General features: G+C 37.2%; 1 long non-coding RNA gene and 1 other non-coding gene across 2 annotated transcripts; one reads left to right on the top strand and one right to left on the bottom strand.

The window, feature by feature from the left end:
* Positions 1–30: 30 nt before the first annotated feature.
* LOC145728145 (uncharacterized) lies at positions 31–1,299 on the top strand. The gene is made up of 2 exons (XR_014178012.1): positions 31–437; positions 1,062–1,299. It is a non-coding gene; the product is annotated as an uncharacterized LOC145728145 (long non-coding RNA).
* Positions 1,300–7,934: 6,635 nt separating this feature from the next.
* TRNAE-UUC (transfer RNA glutamic acid (anticodon UUC)) lies at positions 7,935–8,006 on the bottom strand. Its single transcript has one exon. It is a non-coding gene; the product is annotated as a tRNA-Glu (tRNA).
* Positions 8,007–8,752: the final 746 nt, after the last annotated feature.

The raw sequence follows: 8,752 nt of genomic DNA, 5'->3' as shown, positions 1-8,752 counted from the left end.
TCATAAGCAAACGACTATACATATTATAATAAAAATGCTCCTCCTAATTGAGTTTTCCTTGATTTGAACCTTCATTCAAATCCCACTGCAATCAATGCGACAGTAAAATTCCTAACCGGAAAATACGCGTTTGTCGTATTGCATAACCAGTGACAAATGAGGAAGTAGAATCGTTTCGTGAATCATTCGAGTCAATTGACGGTCAAGTGGATCTCTCGCAGCGCTTAATTTAATTAATTCGAGATCATCCTTAATAAAAACAAGGTTTTCTATGAGACACTACTAAGGAAGAAGATCTTTATACCAGAGAGAAAGAGAGTGGTTTTAATATCACTTTTATTCGATTCAGCAGACTGATTTGTGATATGGGATTTCGCTATCGACGAGTTCTGATTTTGTGCAGAGCTTAGAAGTCAAGGCAGCTTAAAATTAAATCCGTAAGTTCAAGGGTTAGCACGTGGATATATTAAGCATTCTTTGGCTGTAATCGTGGATTTTTCCGGCAGATGAACGCTGTTGGTAACATCCTGACATATTATGTAAAATTGTCCTCTATTTTTACTTATGCAGCACTCGTTTCGTTTTCAGATATCGAGTTACGTTGCAATGAACTGAAAACCAACAAAGCTTTGTCAACCTTTCGAATATGGTTGTTGTGTATGTAAATTCGGGGGTCTCTCCAAATTGTCTAATTTTTATTGAGGCCAAAGTTCGTCCTTTGCTATGATTAGTAGGTCGTTAAATCGCATTTTCAAACATTACTTTGACCTTTAGGGATTCTATTTCATAATTGAATAATATGCCATTGTTCGTCCGTTCTCCAAACGAAATGAGTTTATTAATCCTTGGATCGGTGTTCCAGTAAATTTTTATTTAAACGAGAACGACATTGGACATTTAAATTGCCGAACTGTTTTGTTCGGCTCGGCCAATGTTGTTTGCGTAATGATATCGTCAGATGAAAAATTATCACTTCCTTCTAACCGTTCAAGTTCAAATGCCGGACCGGAGTCTGAACAATAACATAATTCAATGGAAATGCTGATTTCTCGATGTTTTAGGTAAAACCGTATGCAAAACAGTGACTGGACAGCTCCACCGGGATTCAGACCCATAAATAATGACGAGACCTTCAAACTCCGGTATTCTTTTATGTATTGTTTCACAGCCAAGGTCAAGCCGGTCGTTATTAGTCTTAATGTGGCTCATGGTTTACGTAATTGACCGATTGATTCTAATGAAACTGGAATTTTGTACAACAAAATACCTAATGTAATGATTAATTAAACGTTTCGAATGTTAAGATTCACTGTTGCTTTGGGCTTAGTCTGAAAACGCCTTTGAGCTTGAATTTGGTTATTTTCTGGACCCCAAAAACCCACCTAAACTTTTTCTTATATAATTTTTGTCGTGTAAGAGTAGATATTATACGATATTCTGTTAGCTAAGCATGGAAATTTCAAAATTATACATAGGATGCAAAAAAACTTTTTTTTTACGGCAAATGCATACGTTTGTGTATAAAACGAAAACCGCTAACGCCGCCATTAAAAGTGACATTTTAGGCTTTCTAGTATAGAGGGCGCGGTGATTGATTGCAATAGTTCTCTCTTCTAATCGAAGTTTAACTGATCGAATTTTCCCTGTTCTTTTTTAACACAAGTTTTCATAATTTTTTAATTTCTCAGCTCAACTCGTTGGTTTAAACCTGATTGTCTTTTGCTGCTTCTAGATAGTTCCTGAGAAGCCTTTCTCGTCACTTTATCCAGATCTGAACTCACCCTAGTACCCTCCAGGATCCAGAAATATGATGTTGGGTTCCTAGAGCCATAATGATTATAATTTATTTTAAATAAAACACACTGTATATTTTTTTGTATTTTTGGATTCAACGACAAATTCTAGACATATTTTATGTATAATGTCCTATATCTATATGTATCTGTTTCTGAAATATTTATCATTTTATGTGAAATTTGACATTTGCCATTATAATTTTCGCATTTTAGAAAAGGTTTTTCTCTTGCTTTTTGTATTTTGTCATGTTAAACAAGGTTGGCTCTAACAGTGGGTGCAGAAAAACGACAAAAATAATGATCAAAAACTGACCTAAAAGAATAATATTTTAAAAGTGCGAAAAGTATTTTTTTTTAAATAGAACACCCCAATTTTTATAATTCTACTTTGTTCCTTGCTTAAAATTAGGGCAAGATTGTACTAAGTTATTTATGTAAAAAGTTTATACTTTTTTAAATAAACACTAATAAACGATTTTTTATTCCACAAACGGGTAAGATGGCGTTTCAATGAATAAGTTTCGTATTTATGGTAAAGTAGGCTGTGCATGCATATCATTTTGACTCGCCATCAAGTGTGTCGAGCGAATTTAACGTCACGATGACGTAATTTGACAGTTGATCTATATAATATTTTGTTCAATTACGTCATCGTGACGTCAAGTTTCAGCCTACTTTGGTGCTATTCAAGCAAAACCCATTTTACGCGTATGCGTAGCATAGAAATTCATTTATTGTGTTGATTTCAAAAAGTATCAATTTTTCAGGTAGAAAAACAGTAATCCGTATTATAACGATCCTCAACAATACCTACTCGAATATTGTGCTACACGTATCAAAAATTAGATTTTGCAATTTTGCCAGAAATCTACGCCAATTTACCCATGTGAATCTGTCGACCCTGACTTTGAATCTAAACAGAGAAAGTATTTTTAAAATGTTTGCAGTACCGGATTCGTATTTTTTTTTTATAAATAGGAATGTGCGGAGACGAGCGTTGCATAAATTGTTGGAATAAATAGTCCTTTGTGTCTATTTCTGGCCTTTTAGTGAGGTGGTTTGATTAATAAGTGCAGGCCACCTCAGAATCTAACAGAATCTCTTAACAAAATCCTTCGTCCGCAAACTACCATTGTTATTAGACCCTTTCGTTACAAAAGCGTCAAGATTTACAAACCAATTAATTTGAACGCAAGAGGGCCAATTAATATTCGATCCCCAACGGGGCAATCAATTAATTCCCCAAGGATAAAGCCTATTAATTGTTAATAGCTTAGCCCGAACTCTCGTTAAAGAATTCCCCATTATCGGGGAAATCAATTCGGGCAGGCCTTCGAGATTAACTTTTCTTTTTTCGTTTGCTTTTAGGCAACGTTCCTTTAGATGATTTCGGTTCGGGTCAAATAAAATCAACAACTACATTTAGGAGAATCCATTAATTTTATATGAACAGGATTATCAGGTAAAAAAAACTGGGTATTAGTCAGAGCCCAGGTGGGACCTAAAGCGTTTACATCATGTTTGGGAGATTATACGCACATATGCAAAAAACAGACCTGTTTGGTTCTATACTGTTGAAAGATTTTTACATCAATTACGGGATGAGCATTATTGTTTATGGACGACGACCTTCATCTAAATTTATTCATTACGCACGTACTATAATGTTATGTTTTCCTTATTGATCAGCGCTGACTGAGAAGTCGTCATTCTGATCAAACTGTCAAAAAAAACTAACACTGTTAACAGTGAAGAGAAAAAATAATGTGCCCTTCAAACAACCTCGAATATTGGAAAGTGTAGTGGCACCTTCGTGCACGACCCGGTGCCCTTTCGCCATTCAAAGGTGAAGTTCACCGGGCCCGCAGCGGCAGCAGCAGCATCCGCGTCCCCACGTCAAACCGACGTCACCATGGCAACGACGCCGGGCGTCGGCCCTCATCCACTTTCTGACCTTGTCCGGTCAAATCGGTCGTCACTTTAATTAACAATACTGGAATATGATTCAAAACAATAATTACGAACCAACTATAAAAACATAATTTTTTCTTCGCTTGGTCATTGTTTGCCAGGGCCCCGTCAAAGTTTATAAGCAAAAGAATGTTTAAAACGCGTAAAGCTACGGAAACAATAATTATTATTTCGTGAACTTGACGGTTCGGTTCGTCGATGGTTCGATGGCCTCCCAGAAGACATTGACATTGAAAACGCAGATAAGACAGTTATTTATCGTCGCTGTTGGTTTTTAGACGCGGTTTATTTGCGCCATTTTTCGATAATTGTCCTTATCGCCATTGTTTTTCCACGTTGAAACATTCGAGGACTTCGCCCTTGAACGATGCTGTGAGTGTTCAAATCAGTTTCACTGAATCACATTTGTTAGACTACTCAGAGTTTAATTAGCAAAACACAAATACAAAGTAAATCGGTTTGTTTCCTCAAGGAAAGGCCGAAGAACGTAAACACTTTCTTATGGTGCAACCAACGACAATATCTGAAGAGGAAAAACCGTAAAACTTCCAGTCTTTGGGGAAGAAGAAACGACACAAAAGATGGTTAATTTCCCCTAAGGTCGACCTCGACCCCGTTAGGCCCCCGGGCACAGCCCCAACTCGTGCCCAAGCTACGTAGTTTTTCTCCCCTTTCGAATTTGGGGAAGCTAACCTTGACCCGTTATGCCTCCTTTTGCGTTTTGCTGACGTAAATTTAGTCTTACAAGGGAGGTTTACATCGCGCTATTTTAACCGCACAAATTATGTAATTTGTTAAAGTCTGTAATAGGTTGACGTCAAAACAAAGATACTACACAACTTTATGTTTACATTTCTTATTCAACCACACATACAAGACTCGATTGACATGTTAAATTTTTTCAAATAATAGTATAGATCAAAGTTGGGTTTTTTTAGGGACACCCTGTATATTTTGATTACGTTTCAACTCTCCTTTCTAACAACTTTAAAAGCATGCTTGAAACAAAGGCAAACATTTTATTTTTTTAATTATAGTAGGCCATAAAATGTTAGCAATGTAATTATTATAAGAAACATTAAAAAATATACAGGGTGTGCCATTTTTAAGAAACCAAACTTTTGTCTATACAGGGTGTTACAGAGTTGTTGTGACAAAAGCCTAGGGGAGACTCTCCTGGCAAAATCAAGACAACAAGCAAGTGCTTTGTTCTCGACATACAGGGTGTTCAAATTTCTTGCTTAATTTTGCCAGGAGAATCTCCCCTAGGCTTTTGTCACAACAATTCTGAAACACCCTGTATATCCCTCATAATTTAAGCCTAGTTTAAATTAAGTTTGGTTCAGTCTGTGACAATACAAATGAAAAAAGTCACAGTCTGGACTACACTTAACTTAAGCTAGGCTTATGCACCGTCGTACTTTAGTACGACGCGACGGTGCAAATGGGGGTATGTCTACATGTGGGACAATAGGAAAAACTAACTTCAAAGATGTAATACATAGTTTCTTCTTTAATTCTTTGCAATTTTATTTTTATATAATATTTAGGTTATGACTGGTATTCCTATTGTATAATTTTGAAAATAGCGATGTTATATCAATTCTGCATATTTTTGCTATATGCGGTACTCAATTATCATAATTACGAAAATAGTGTTTGGAGACAACAGGAGAAAGTAAAAGTGTAAAATTGCCCCTGTAACACTTTTTGTCAAATTTGGCACATCAAAATAACTTTTCCTCTAGCGTTGCTGCATATCGTGCATTGTGCTAATTGAGACTAAAGTAAACAAAAACAATCGGGGCCATTATTTATTGCTGCGCCACCGTGTTCCATTTAATCGAAAGTATGTTCATAAACATAAAACTTTCATAGGAATGGAGTAAAAGTCAGTCAAGGAAAATAAACATTCTGCGTTAGGAAATGGCCTTTATGAGGGTAAGTTGTGAATTGCGAATAATATTTTAAAGATGAGTGTCTCTTGTGCGTAGCTAGTCACTTGTACACCAATTGGAATCGAGGCTGCACGAAACGAGCTCGTTTATTTGGCCCACTCAGTACGTGGTGGTTGTCGACCCGGCTTATGAAGAAGTCACCGAACCTGCGATGCAGCGTATGTTTTAGTACTCCGTATTCCTTCTCAAGTTACGATTATCACGAAAAAATGGCTATAAGGCCACCCACCAATGCCAATCATCCTACTCTGTCTGTGACACACAAGGGCATTTCTTGTTAGAAACAAAAGAGAGGAAGTTGGGTTGATATTCATGGAGCCTGACGTAAAGCAGGTAGAATGTTGAAACTAGGCTCGTTTTCTCGTGTTGGGTATTTGATTATGAAATGATCAGTTAAGGATTAACACAGTTTTGTTCTCTCCACTCTGGTGCTATAGTTATGTCAGTTACAATAAATAATCTGCATTCGGCTCGAGAATCGACACCCGACCGATTTGTTGGGCTTTGTCCCGATTAGCCAAAGAAAAGAAATCGTTTCGCGAGGGTCGGCTGCCCTTGAGCATCCCCAAGGCCGGGTCCTGCTGCACTAAGGAAGGGTGAACAACCGAACCGATGCACTTCAGACTGCGTCTGGGACACGACCGCACCGGCTCCAAAGCATTTTATAAAATATGCCGCCGGTGGCTGGCTGGATAGGTCAAAAAATAATGGGCCCATTTTTTTCTGCATCGCAATTTTTGCCTGCCCAAACACTGCTTTTGTTAGGGTTTCAAGTTTAGCGTTCAGGTAAATGAACACAAGTTCAACTCCTGAGAGTAGTAAATCGTAGTTTGTAATTTACTCAAATGCACATGTAGACTAGTAGCAATCCAGAATCCAGCATAACAAATTTACATTATTGAGCTGTTTTGACTATTGGAAGTTTAGTACTATTTTAGTTGGTTGATTTGTCAAACTAGCCAACAACCAAATTTGGCACCAACGACTTGTGTCACCACGGATTTTTTACAAACAATAATACAAAAAAAAGAAAAATTTCGAGACTAATATCCTGGTAGGTATTGAAACATAAGAATTTACAACAATTAGGAAAGTGAAAACCACAATTACTATAAACTAAGGTCAGTGGTAAAGCTCTAAGCTAGCTATAACTCTTGATGTCGGCATATGAATGTATAATTTAACTGCCGCTATTATTTTATGCTAATTAGTACCTAATACGGCATTTTCCACGTCTTTTCCGGGTTGATACACATCGACAAGCATAATTTCGCGACCTTATCCTTCGCCACCCACCTATCATTATGCAGTGCTTACCAACTTACAGACCCACGTCACAACGCTAATAGTTTTTCGTGTTTTGGATGAAAACAATGGCAGAAACACAAAAGCAATTGTGGGGTTGTCACTCCTTGATCCAGGTCCTATTTTCATCCGAAATCCCAATAATCGTATCTTATTAAGACCAAGACAAAACAAGAGCATTTTTATAGCCGAAATCACAATGCATATTGTCAGCGCTAAACCCCCAAATTACTTTTACTGCCCGTCGTTTGTCGAAAACATGTCAACCGGTTGACGGTTGAATTAACCCATTCCGCAAAGAATTATGGGATCAGACATCGTTCGGTCCGACAATATCCACAAACCGGGGGGGCCAACCCGCCAACCAGACCTAAACCACACTAAGTTAATCCAAATCACCCAGTAAATAAACAACATAATAATCTCTGGCTGAATAACAGACGTGGGCGTATTTAGTGCTGTCGGATAATTATCCAGAGGAATTTGCAACTTTATCCAGGACGTTTCTTTCGCGGTCAACGAACCGCGTAAACGCAGCCAAATTTTGAACTTGATTCGCACACGCGATGAGTAAAATATTAGCGTCAAAAAAAAAGTTCAAGATCAACAACGTTTGTCCCGGATTTATGCGGTCCAGACTTTGCGCCTTATTTTCAAAACGTTTATAAATTTAGACTGTTTATCCTTTCAAGACTGACTGACATATGAAGAATTCTTTTTATTTCTGGCAATTTGGCTGTAAAGTGCTGACCAAATTAGACTAAAAATTTGGAAAGTTTGTATGGTATATGATTATTCAAAGGGTTTTTTCGTGTTTTTTGAGTATCCAGAAAAATCAATGTATTTCCCCATATTGTGGTTACACGAAAAAATATTTTACTTTTTATTTTTATAAAAAAAGTTCTTCCGATACCGGGAATCGAACCCGAGCCTCCTGGGTGAAAGCCAGGTATCCTAGCCACTAGACCATATCGGAGATAACTTAAATAAGAAGAATTTTCTTGACAATCCAATACAGTCACATTTAAATGACAGCAAAAACTCGACGCTCCAAATTTTGCATTTAAAAACGCTAAATATAAAGCTACATAAGGTGCAGAAAGTGGCAGGAGCTGTACCTACAGCAAAAAGAAGCAATAAAATCGACATCAAATTGTCGGAAGGTAGCGTACGTTCAACTGGCAGCACACAAAAAAACCTGGAAAACTTTTTCACTCGTTACAGTCTTCATAAAAATCGCGAAAAGCCATAAAGCTGGACTAATGTTTACTTTAAAATACGTTATTTTTAAAATGGATGACTTTTTCGTAAATGACGACTGGCAGCTGGAAAACGTTCATATTATTTTTTTGCACGTGTGTTTCCACTCGAACATTTCGTGATCATGATAATTCTTTTTTTTTTTTTAGGTAAATGGTACCTCTAAGAAAAAGTCCTTTGTAATCCCCATTGATTAAATTGACTTTGCAAAAAAAAAGAGCAAAATTTAAGGCAAAGGGACTAAAGGCATTGCAAACTGTCAAAATTGTGCTACATCTCTTCCACTGACTGACAAATAACGAGTGTTTAATAATTGTTATGGTCAGGTCGCCTATGGATGGCAATTGTCACAAAAAGCGTATGTCTTAGATAACGTTGCAAACAATTATTATATGACAGCTGTCATTTCAAACCATATACGAACTTATCAACGGCCCTACGTTCATGCTAGAACGAGAGAAC

Source organism: Ips typographus, linkage group LG4, assembly GCF_016097725.1.
Source record: "Ips typographus isolate SLU linkage group LG4, UJ_Ityp_2.0, whole genome shotgun sequence".
Lineage (NCBI taxonomy): Eukaryota > Metazoa > Arthropoda > Insecta > Coleoptera > Curculionidae > Ips > Ips typographus.
This window is presented reverse-complemented; position numbering and strand designations above follow the sequence as displayed.